Here is a 12911-nt window from a genome sequence, read left to right as displayed (position 1 = left end):
TGTAAGGGCAGAAATGTTAAAGGCATCCTTAGGGTTTTTCTCTGAAGCTTTTCATGAATATGATATTAACAGGCAGTGAGATATGGGGACTAAACCATAGGCCTGGAAATTGGGATTCTGAGATACACTCTCAACTCTGAGATAAAGTAGTAGTACAGTAACATCAGAAAATGTAAAGCTAAAAAGAAGCTTGAAAATAATCTAATCCAGCCCTGCCATCTTTTTTCTTAAAGAATGGAAAAGAACAACATGAATCTACCATTTCTAAGGCTAAGATTATTCATATTATTATCAAGCCATTTACTTTTGGGCCTTCTGAAAAAGTTTTCACATCCTGTCTCCTGTCAGGCTTTTTACTGGGAAGCATGGAAGGAAAGGATTTTCTGAACTAGCAAAGAGGAGGGTAGCCATTTCTGTAAAGGGCAATATAGCATCCTTTCTTTATTCTGGTGAACCTCAGAATGTCCCATCGGGATTATAGGAAGCATTGGTAGGGGGTGAGATGGTGGTGGTTTGAGGGGACCTTGTTCATCCCGCTGCTTCATGTGGAGCACTGACTTCCTTGTATGAGTGGAGTTAGTAACAAACAGGCATTTGACAGCCTTTACTGGTATCCATCTTTAGGCACAACTCCCTGTGTGACCTCAGACAAGTCATTAGCCTTTCAGAATCTCAATTGCTATAAAAAGGAAAATGGTGTCTGCCCTGAGCACTCTTTCACAAGAGTGCTTGTGAACGAAGGGAACCCATAAAGGACTATGAAGAATGATTTATTATTTCTAATATAAAGCACGAGCCCGTGACTAGGCTGGTCCCTCGCCCTCAGTCAGGTTTGTGTTGTTAAGGAGCAGCTCCTTGCAAGGCAAAGTAAAGCCAGGGACAAAAATAAACAGACAGCTAAGAAAATGTACTCAGGGAACATTTACCAGGTGCCAGGCACTCTTCTTGTAAGAGCGTGGCATGCATTATCTTACATAATCTTCAGAATAATTTGTTAAAGTAGGTCCTAGCCTTATCCTAAATCTATAGGTGAATAAACTGAGGCCAGATGGGTTCAGGGAGACACACAAGGTCCCAGGTCAGAAAGTAGAGGATGCAGGATTCCTAACTGGATTTGTCTGGTCCCAGAGTGATGATATTGCCCCTCACCACACTACCTCTCCAGAAATCCCCTTGCTTGTAGCAGAAAGAATCCCAGCGCTCAAGCTGTGGGGCAGGAAATTTACATGGCATGGAAGTCCCAGGCACTCGGTTCCCAGTTTGCTGTCCTCTGCAGGGATTCTTCCTGGCAATTATTTAACAACCACATTTTCATTGGATGGAGAGGGTATTTGGAAGAGATGTCAGCCTTAGAAATGTAATCAGCTAGACTGAAAGCAATCAAGATGCCATCTGGACAGACTCTGACTTCCTGCCCAGCAGATAAAGACATCTGGACTTAGTAAATGCCAAGGACATGCTGACTTGGTCTTCAGACCTGTGAGCCACTCCTGACTTCACACAGATGCGTGTGTTTTTTAATTATGCATAATCTACAGCTCTGAGCTACTGCTTAGCTACTGCATGCCTGATTCTGTTGGCCACCAAGGGCTTCCCTGCTCACAACCAGTGACCACTGTGAGCCATGGTGACTTCCCAGTGCTAAGGAGATGGATTGACTACAAAGGCCACTGTAAATAGTCCTCTTTAATGATGGAGCAGGAGGTGGCTTGCCCCAGGTCCAATTTATCATTGTAATTAGGGCACATCATGACTGCTGATTGTTAAGTAGAGCTGAGAGAAAATATGTGTACATGAAAATAAGTGAATTAATGTGGCTCACCAGGTTTGCGTAGCCTCTATGCTTACTGCTGCTTCTTCCTCCTGAGAGGGAGGCTCTCTCCAATCACATGAGCTCTTGAGCAGTCAGCCTACATGCTGGTGCCATGGGTAGAGGAACAAGGAGCTAGGGGAAGAGCTGAGAGACTAGAAGTAAAGGTTAAGATTCTGCTCAGAGGACTTTTATTGTGGCAATAGCTGAACACTTGCTTATGTTTTCTACACAGATTTCTAGAAATGGCTTGACTCTTACACAGCAGAGTTGGAACAAAACTGTTCTCACTTTTACTCCCCCAGAGAGAGGCACTATTGGCCCCCAAGTAGACTCCTGAAATCCTAATTCCCATAAATTGCACTAATAAAACCTGTTGCAAATTTCTCTCTTAGCTCCTGTGTAGTTGGAGCCTAATAAAGATTTTGGGTTTGGGGGAAGACTTGCAGATTTGGGGCAACACACATTTGAGAGATTTTTTTATTTCAAAATCATGAAAAATATTGCATTTACAAGTGTTTATCAAGTTGCTATTGTTTCTGATTTAGAAATAAAACAAACCCCAGTAGTAGGAGTTTAACAGTTTGGGTAGAGATAGAGAGTTTGTCAAAACCTTGCAATCCCTCAGGCTCTGTGCTCAGAAAAAGGCCTCTTTATTCTTTTCCTGTGCCTGTCTCATAGGTGGCACTGATTTCCTTGCCCATTTCCCATTTCACCTCTATTATATTCACATTTCCTTTCCGAAAATCTTTTTCTTATGAAGCCTGTTTTGTTAGCATTCAGTCCTTGCTTCTGTTGTCTCTCTCTCTAACTTCCCACCCCTTGCCTCAGTTTTTTATATTCCTTTGTACTTTTGAACCTCATCTTTAGCTGTGGTTTTCCATCATCTTACCACCCCATTTGCTCCTTATTCATCTGATCTTTTTTCCATCATGTTTCTTGGTCTCTGGAAGTCCCAGGCAAAACCTTTTGTTTTCTTTCCTTAGAACTTTTGTTTCATTGGCTCCCAGTCTTCTGAGGTTGCCCAGATGCCTGATCAGCAGCAGCCAATACGGTTGGAGAGGAACGTTACCTTGGATCTCAGGTCTGAGCTTCCAATGGGATGTGCCTGCTTTGAGGTAAGTTTGGGAGTAGTGGGCCCTAAACCCCTAAGATTCATCACACCCCCAGAGGTGTGGTATTGACCATCACTGCAGGCAGTCCACTTCTAAGATGGTGCAAATCTAGCTTTTGGCCTTTTTTTCCCCGCCATGTAAGTATGTGGAACCTGTAGGGAAGAAAATAGGAAGCCAAGAACTGACATGTCTTGGGATCTTTAGCAAGGGAGGGAAAATCCATTTTGTATTGCTGAGTAAACATATATTGTGATAAGACCAGCCATAAATAGATATTAAGGTAAGAACAAAAGCCTTTACATGGAGATACAATCAACAGTGGCCACGTATGAGAAAACTGTAAGATTGTAGCTTCAATTCTAGCATAATTTTCCTCTTTGGAACATAATCCATTCCTGTTGCAGTCTATTATTAACAAACAAACAACAACAAAAAAAAAAGAAAAAAAGAAGAAGAAGAAAGAGGAAATTCTAAGTCTCTTTTTCACTTTCTAAACATAGTTTAATTTGCTTTAAATAAGTGTACCATTAAAATGTAAATTTGTAGAACTGATAAAATAGAATGATTTATTTTACCAAAGGACCAGTTTATTTATGACTGCACTGCATTGTAGAATTCCTTTAAACTGTAACCAAATCTACTGCTTTTTTTGATGACCCAATTTTTCAAAATTGAACTACACGTATAATCTGCTGTGTAAAGTGAGGCTGACTTGTAGCTTTGAAACATGTGCACATTAATATTCAAAAGCCAATAAGAAACCAAACAAATGACAAAAAATATTTGCTTCATATAAGTCAATAATGTCAGAACCAGACTTTGAGCTCGCAGTTTTTGTGTCGTAGTCTGTGGTTTTCTGAGGAAAATGCCCCCTACTCCACCAATCTGGGTGGGGCAATGCCATTTTATAGTCTGGAGACGTCAACTCTGAGGTCAAAATGGTGTGCTATTATGGGAATGGCTGAACTTCCACCACAGTCAAGACCTATGACAGCTTGTTGCAGCATGTGCTGGCCCCGGGCCTCAGGCTCTGTTTTTCTGCAGGGGATGGAGTGGGAAGCTGGATACTAGGCCAGAAGGTGGCCCATTCCCAATCCAGAATTCTACCAGGAAAGTAGCCTGACCGTGGGTCACAGTACTAGAGTAGATGTGCCTTTTTTTGAGTCGTTACATTTTTCTTCATCCTGTCATTTGCAAAATTGGGATTGGAAGTTTGTGTTTGTTTGTTTCCTTTTTAATTACAACTTAAAATGCCAACTATTTACCATCTTTACAAGGAAGCTGGGGGAAAAAAGTTACTTTTTCCTGCGAAAATAATAATACCTAGCACACAGTGCTTACTATGGCCAGGTACTGTTCTAAGTATTCTACAGATATTAACTCACTTAATCCTTATGACTGCATGCGGAGCAGTCATTTCTGGGTGAAGAAAGACAAGGAAGCTAAGTAAATTGCTCGAGGTCATTCAGCTATGTGGCTAAGATAGGGCTTAAACCTAGTGTGTCCTGTACTGGAGATAAAATAGGAGAAGGAAGGTGATGGTGAGGTTTGACTAAGGGAAAAAGCCTCCAGAACAACTAGTTTGACCCAATGTTTGGAAGAAATCTTTGAACCCTGTTCTCCGCCCCTACAACCCTCTCTGACACTGCTGTCAGGACAGGGGCTAAACTGTGGCCAGTGCCTCTGAGAGCAGAGAGGGGTTTGACTTAGAAGTAAGGGATTGTACATGGAGGAGGTTCAAGGTGAAATTCAAGAGACTCCGCCCAGCCACCCTATCTCTGCAGGATTTCAATCCACTTTCCCTTTAGGCTAGAAATGAAAAATGTCCTTTGGGTTAGGGTCTCATGGTCAAGAGCAGTGCCGGCCCGCTGCTCTGTGATCTCCAGCTCAGCCTCATTCCCTAGTCACTTTCTTGCGCTACACATACTCACACAGTCTTTTGTTGTTTCATTAAAGAGAAATCCCATTACCTGGGCTGACTCCACACATCCTTCTGAGCAACACGGTCCAATGGAAACATAATGGGAGCTTTCTATGTAATTTTAAATTTTCTTGTAGCCCCCTGCTATGGACTAAATGTTTGTATCCCTTCAAAATTAATCTGTTGAAGCCCAAATCTCCAATCTGATAGTATTTGGAGGTGGGACATTTGAGAAGTAATTAGGTCACGAGAGTGGAACGCTTGTGATGCAATTTGTGCCCTTATAAAAAGAGATGCAAGAGAGATGATCTCTCTCCGCCACATGAAGGAGGATATAGCAAGAAGGCGGTCATCTCCAAACCAAGAAAAAGGCCCTCACCAGACTCCGAGTCTGCTGGCACCTTGATTTTAGACTTCCCAGCCTCCAGAACTGTGAGAAATGTTTGTTGTTTAAACTACCCAGTTGATGGTGTTCTGTTACAGCAGTGTGAGCAGACCAAGCCACCCACATAAAACTATAAAAAGAAGCAGGTGAAATCAATTTTAACAATATATTTTATTTAGCTCAATATTAAAATATTTTAATATCAAGCAATGTAGAAATCAGTGTAATCAATGTAAAATATGAATGAGATAGTTACCTTCTATTTTCCATATTGTGTATTTTACACTTATGCGACATCTCAATTTGACACTACTTTTTCATGGGAAGGACTTGATCTGTATTTCAATTTCACAAAATATACAGTTGAAAAAGTAGATTGATGTACCCAAGTTGTTCCAAGCATACTTAAATTGTTCAATAATTAAAGACTATCAGTTTTTATATTTAAATGAATTAAATGAAATAAAATTCAATATTCAGTTTTTCAGGTGCCCTAGCCAAACATCCAGGACTCAAGCTACTCATGTGACTTAGTGGCTACCTTTTTGGATGGCATAGTTCTAGAGGCTAGAGAGAAATGAAACTAAATAACCAAGGTCAGTCAGTTCACATTAAACAGTGACCTACATCCATAATTTATTTACTATTCTTCTCTGTGCTGATAATGAGGACACAGGAAACTACAAGGAAGCCAGGAAGTTTGGGGTTTTGGCACTAAGTGGTATCAGATTAATTCCTACCTACTAGTATCCAGCCACTGGCAGTTATTTTGCAAATGTTAACCCTGCCACCTAGTGACCACTTTCTGAATGTCACATGGAGATTACCATGTAGAAAATCCTGTGTTGCCTTCAGCATAGCCACCCTTCCTGGCAGCTTTGAGACTTTCCTGTGGTACTGGGCTGCTGCTAGGCCATCACTGTTTTAGGGTTGCTTTAACCATGCCCCAAGTAAGAGCTCAGTTGTCATTTCCCCTCTATTTCTCCATAGCAGCAAGGTACTTGGAGTGAACATGTCTCAAGAGCATCCTACAAGCCAAGTACTGTAATGGAGAAGATTTCCATTCCCTCAAAGGTAAGAGTCCATTCTATTGTTGTGCTTGGTTCTATTACAGCTCCTGAATCCTCTGTTCACTTATGTGACTCCGTCCTCCATTGAATTGTGGAATCCATGAGGACAATGTCTTGTTTATGTTTTTTATCCCCACAGCCTAATTTGCTATCTGACAAACGTCAGTGGAATGAATGGATGGATGGTATAGTTATAAATTCACAGCTCTATGTAGCACTCCTACCACAGTTCCCCAGGTGAGACGTCTTTCCTTTTCCACTCTCAGTACGAAACATATCTTTTCTTCAGCCCTCAACCTCCCCTTTATTCCATCATACGCTCAGCCCATACTTATCACATGTCTTGCATTTTGGAAATATAAAGTTGAAGTTGGGAACTCCCTAACTTACACCCACCAAACTTCCAAACTTATGTGCACCTGCTCCTGTACCTGATCCCCTTGGACCCTATGCCATGCCCTCCAGATGTGCTCTGAGTCCCCTGGACCACTCATTGGAACCACCTGGGAAGCTTTAACAGTGACTGGTATCTATGTTCCATCTCAGAAAATCTGATGTCCTTGGTCTTGGGTGCAGGCTGGGTATGGAAATTTTCAAAATTGTCCCCTTTCAGCCTTCTCAGACTTCAGCAGGTAACTCTACCCTCACTTGCATTTCTAATAGTTTCTACTCTATTGAGTTATTTTCCAAGTTACACACAATGCCTTAAACTCTGCTCTCTGATAATAAGAATGAAAATATCTCCCTGATCCAATATCTCCTGCAGCCATGTGCTCTCTTCATGCACTTTCCAAGCTAACCAAACTTCAAGAATAAGTTGCCCACAGTGGCTGTCTCTGCTTCCTCAACCATTCACTCTTCAGTCTGCACCAGACTGAGTTCTGCTCCAGAGCTGATCACGCTGTTGTTCAAAAACAGTTACCTCTTTTGGACTCCAACACCCCATGCTCTCTCTCCCATTTCTTTCTCGGGCTTCGTTTCTACCTGATCTCTCAATGCTGAGAGTTCCTGAGACATGGCACTTGGCCATCTTTACTTCTCATTCCACTTCTCATGCTTTCCAGTACCTGGGATCTTGGGTTTTTTAACCTCTACGCAGACCATTCCAGCAGGATCACCATTTGGTCTGCCTATTAGGCAGTGTGTGTGCTATTAGGTGTGTGACAGGCATCTCAGGTTTTATGTTCCAAACTGAATCTTGATGCCCCCTACCCTTCAATGCTTCTCTTACAATGGGTTCCCATTGCATTAGTTTCCTGTGGCTTCTGTAACAAATTACATAAGTGGATCACCTTAAAACAGCACACATTTATACTTTCATAGTCCTGGTGGCCAGAAATCTAAAATCAATTCCACTGGGCTGAAATCAAAGTGTCAGCAGGATGATACTTCCTCTGGAGGTTTTAGGGGTGAATCTGTTCCTTGACTCTTTCAGTTTTTGGTGGCTGTCAGCTTTCCTTGGTGCATTAATGAGGGTTTTCCAGAGAAACGAAACCAAGAGTGTATATTTCTCTGTGTTGATAGCTTCATTATAAGGAACTGGCTTGTGCTTCATCTTCACATTGTCTTCTCCTGTGTGTATATGTGCGTGTCTTTTACTCTTCCTCTGCTTCTCTCTTATGGGACTGCACTTAGTGCCCACCCAGATAGTTCAGAATAATCTCCAGAGCCTTAAATTAATCACACCTGAAAATGCCTTTTTTTTTTCAGAAGGTAGCAGTTACAGGTTCCAGATATAGGACATAGATATCTTTTGGGGGACCATTATTCAGCCTACTACACCAATTTATATAAACTTCAATCCAGCCAGCTTCTTAAACCAGAAATTTGGGACTCAACTTCGTCATAAAATTCTCCCCAACCCCATCTAATTCCTATATTTTCTATATTCTAAATAATCTTGAATCTGCTCAGCTCTTTCCATCACCTCTGCCATCAACCTAACCCAAAATGTAGTTTTTCCTGCACTATTTTAATAGTACATTTATGTCACTTGTAATTATCTTATTTGTGTGAATTGTTGAGTGTCTGTCTCTAGTCACTAAATTGTAAACTCCATGATGGCAGGACCATATATGTTCATATATTCACCATTATATTTTAGACCCCATTATAGTGTTTGTTATGGAATAGGTACTCAATAAATACTTACCACATGTATGAATGAGTAGATGGGCCATTTCCTGCCATGGAGGAGTTCCTAATCTCATGAAGCAGATAGTCAATGGCTTTTGCCATTGAAATACTTTATTTGCTCATTTAAACTATTGTACTGGCAGCCGTCTATATGCCAGTCATTGTAATAGGCTCAAAGGATCCACCAGTCAACAAATTATATAAAATTCCTTGCTCTCATGGAACTTTGCATTTTGGTGTGGGGAAAGAGAGAAAGTTTAATAAATATATAATAAATGCATTCTATATATGTGTATGTGTTTACATATAACATTAGAAAGTGGTAAATGATATGAACAAGAACAGAGCAGTTCAAAGTGGATTTGTATACACTTACAATTTTAGATGGGGTAGAGCTTTCTGAGTAGCTATTTGATAAAAGGCCTGAGGAAGCTGAAGGAATGAGTCCTGACTTCATCTGGAGAAAGAGCTTCCCAGGCCATTGGCACTGCATTTGAGGAGGTTGCTGAGGCAGGAGTGTTCCTAGGCAGTTCAAGGAGGATGAGGACGCTGGAGTGAGTGAGTGAGGCTGAGAGGAGGACGAGGTGAGTGTCCAGGGGCCACGGGCCAGACTGCGTAAGATCTTGTACAGCAGTGGAAGGACTTTAGCTTTTCCTCTGTGTAAGACGGGGAGCCTTTGGAGGGTTTCCAGCAGAGAAGGGACACTACTGACTTACATTTTACTAGTATCCCGCTGGCTGTTGTATGGACTGTAGGGAAGCAGGGGTGAAAACAAGAACCCTGGAGAAGTCGTGTCCATAATCAAGATAAGAGATGATAGTTGCTTGGACTAAGGTGATACATAGTAACAGAGGGGGTGAGAAATGGGCGGAATGTGGATAGAATTTGAAAATACGGCCACTAGGATTTCCTGATAGATTGGATCTCTCTTTTTCTGAGAGAGAGAGAGAGAGAGAGAGAGAGAGAGAGAGAGAGAGAGAGAGAGAGAGAGAGAGAGAGAAATCAAGAATGATGCCAAGGATTTTGGTCTGAACAACTGGAAGCTAGACTAAATTCAGAGTTTTGTCTGGAACTGCTACCCCAAACATCTTAATTTTCTAAAGTCACTGGAACGTCTCAACAGCCCTGAACTTTCCAGACAGCTGCAGGGAGTTGTCATCCATCCTTCCCTGGAGAGTGTCTGATCCCTTCCCTAAACTTATGCCCCACTCCTTGCTCACATCTGTGCAGGGGGTTTGGTCCGATGGCCTTCAGCACAATGTTCAGCCTGCAGCCCACATCCCATCGTGACACATAGAGCATCCTTGGCTTTCCTTTTCAGGTTGGTGTGAGCCCTGAGACACTGTGTGAGGTGCCCTTCTGACCCCAACTTGGTGTTCACACCCAGGGCTCTAGGAGGTTGGCGTGATTATTATTTTGCTCACAAAAGTTTCTTCTGGTTCTGGTCCAGAGCTGTTGAGGACATTCAGTAGCCTCTGGATCTCTGTTGGCCCAGGTGGCCTGGCCAAGTGCCACTTTAGGTAACTGTGCTCTGTTTACTCAACTTCCTCTTGGATTATTAATATTCTCAGGGATAGAGGCTTTGGGCTAGTCTGTATGATAGGCTCAGTGAAAAGACCATTGGTGGCTGTCAGCATACTGTTAAGAAGCTGCAGCTGTTATGAAAGGAGGTTCGTTTTCCCTGCATTTGTGCGGTTACGCGGGTATTTGTATCGGGTGCTGTAGGGCTTTGGGAGATGTTTTGGAGAGTCAGTGGCAAGAACAGTTGTCTGTGATGGCCCTGTTTTGACCCACTCCCTCACCCCACATAAGCCTCTCAGCAAGTTACACGGCGGGGTCAAGTATCTCATGTTTCTTCCCTTGATGAGGCTCAGGGGTGCCACTCTTTCTTCCAGTTTTCAGTTGCCTGGTGGACCCTGTGTGTACGTGCACATGTGTCAGCAAACTCATAAACCCATGTCTCCTTGGAAAGAAAAGTCTCTAGGGAGAATGGATTTAAATTTACTCTCAACTACCTGTTCAGGAGTGGTTGATGTTCAATGTTAATTTAAGTCACCAGCTTCCTTCCCAAATGCAGTCACAAGCTCTCCGAAATTCTACCAGACCCCCTCAAAAGTCAACATGCAAACAGCTCTGGCCCTGCCCTGATTCTGTCCCCTCTCCTGCCATGTGGTTGCTCCTCTGATGAGGTGCATTCTGGGTACCATAGCTATCAGCAGGGGAAAGTGAAAGGCTCAGCAGGTATGCAAACAAACAACCGGAAGTGCTGCGGACCTCCTGGTTAGGGAACTGAAAATGGCCCAAACGGGATGTGTTCTTCAAAGCTTTCACACCAAAGTTCTTCCAACTGAAAACCGCTGAGGAAGGGGAACTGAGACTTCACTGCTAGTCCCATGAAGCCAGTGGAACACACAACCTTGCCCTCGCCCTGATCAACTTCTTAATTTACACCTCTTGTGAGTTCTGCTGTAACTAGAGGACGCAGTTTGGGACAGAGGTTTGGGACAGGAGCCAAATGCAAGGGACTCCACATTACCTTCATAGAAACAACCTGTGACCTAGTGCAGAGCTGAGCCTATGTAAAAGTGTTTGGGATGTTGATTCAACATATTATAGCTCATTGTATGGGGGGGAGGAGGAGGGAATTTATCTTTTGCTATCATGTAATCAAATTAAAGAGCAAGATGGTGTTTTTGTCAGTTTTCTGAAAGTATTTGCAGCCAAACCCTTTATGAAGCCTTTACTCTTCCATGTATTGTTTAGACTTGCTGGAATCAGAGGGAGGCAGGTGTGACAACATTTAGGGGAGCAAGAGCTCTGGTGGTGGCAGCATTTCCTCCAAATGCCTCACATGGCGTTGAAGTGACAGCCAAGTCTGCAGGGAGCCTATCTCTAGGGATGTAAGTAGGAAGAAGCCCTCTGAGCTCTTGTCCAGCAGAACCACAGCACTTTTCTGGGTGCTCCTGGGGTCTAATTGGTATAAACGCTTGAATGCTGATATCCTCTGATATATTCCATGTGAAGACTTATTTATTTAGCATTCACTCTGGGCCAGACAACACTGTTCTAAGGGCTTTGCCATGTATTCACTTAGATTTATAAGTTACTGTATTGTTAAGAACAAAAACCAAGTAGCACACGAGTGTGCGTTGTGTTCTTTTGTTCCTATAAAAACGTAATTATATTTTATGTATATTTGCAAGGGAGGGGCAACTTCTAGAGGAGTACTCAAAAATGGTACAATGGTTGTATTTTAGGAGACTGAGAGAACTATAGAGTGGGAAGGAGAAGACTTTACGTTCAGTACACTTTTGTTCTGTTCGAATTACTTTTAACCATATAGAATGTATTCCTGTTTCAATAAAAAATACGTTTATTTTTAATGAGAACAAAATGAAAACTTTATAATCCAAGGCAACTTTGTAGGTCAGATACTGTGGGCTGACTCCTGGAGCAGGACAAGTCCAATGTACTGAAGTGGACAGAGTACCCGGGAGCAGGAGGGGTGGGGGCTGGGGGCTGGGGTATCTTCAGGGAGAACTCTTTTGACACAAAGAGTTTGCTATCCTTGTGACTAAGCAATAGCTTGAATCTCATTGGAAGGAGAACTGGAAAAAACATTTAAAGTTTACTTGACAGAAACCAGTGTCAAGCCAAATTGAGAAATGTGAGATTGTACCTGTAACTTGCCCGCAAGTTATATATCGTTTCTAATCCCACGGTTGCCTCAGCCTGAAAGACAAGCAGGCCTCACTTTCTCCTACTACTAGGCTCAACCCCAGCTGGCGAAAAACCTATGATGTGATTATTAGTACCGTTACAGTCAGTCAGGAGACTGGTCGAGTCTCTCAGATATGCAGAGGGAAGTCACTGTGCTAGGGTTGTGAGGGGTCCAAAGCAACTGGGCCCCAAAGCCTGCCACTTCAAGGCCCCCACTGTCTTACAGAAATAACACATGCACCATGAACTCTAACGAGGCTCCTCTGGGATAAGTTCTGCCAGAGGAATAGAGAGGGTGGCTGATGGGGTTTCAGAGAAGAGAAGGATTACATTAGTCAAGAAGCAGCCAGGACACTTAAAAAGGGCTTTGCTTGCCATTTAGAACTTTGGTAGAGGGGAGGGCAGATGTTTCTTGCAGAAGACTGGCTTAAGCAAAGAGAGGGAGGTGTGTTTAGGGAACAGAGAAGTGCGTTTGGTTGAAATGCAGGAGGTTTGAAAGGGAGTGGAAGGTGAACAGGCTGAAAAGTTATTGAGTTTGGTGTTATGTAAGCAACAGGAGGCATTTAATGGTTCTGAGTACAGGAGGGTCCAGATGTACACCTTTTAGGAAGATGGCCTCAGAAGGTCCTGGCCCTGGGAGATGGATATGCAGGTTCTCTACGATTAATTTTTCAGCTGAGAGCTAATGAGACTCAAGGAGGAAGAAAGAAGAAGTGGAGACATTTGCAACTGTTTTTTCAAAGGGCACAGAAGA

Source organism: Rhinolophus hipposideros (genome assembly GCF_964194185.1).
Source record: "Rhinolophus hipposideros genome assembly, chromosome: 7".
In the NCBI taxonomy this organism is placed as follows: Eukaryota; Metazoa; Chordata; class Mammalia; order Chiroptera; family Rhinolophidae; genus Rhinolophus; species Rhinolophus hipposideros.
The sequence above is the reverse complement of the archived record's forward strand: the minus strand, read 5'-3'. Positions refer to the sequence as shown.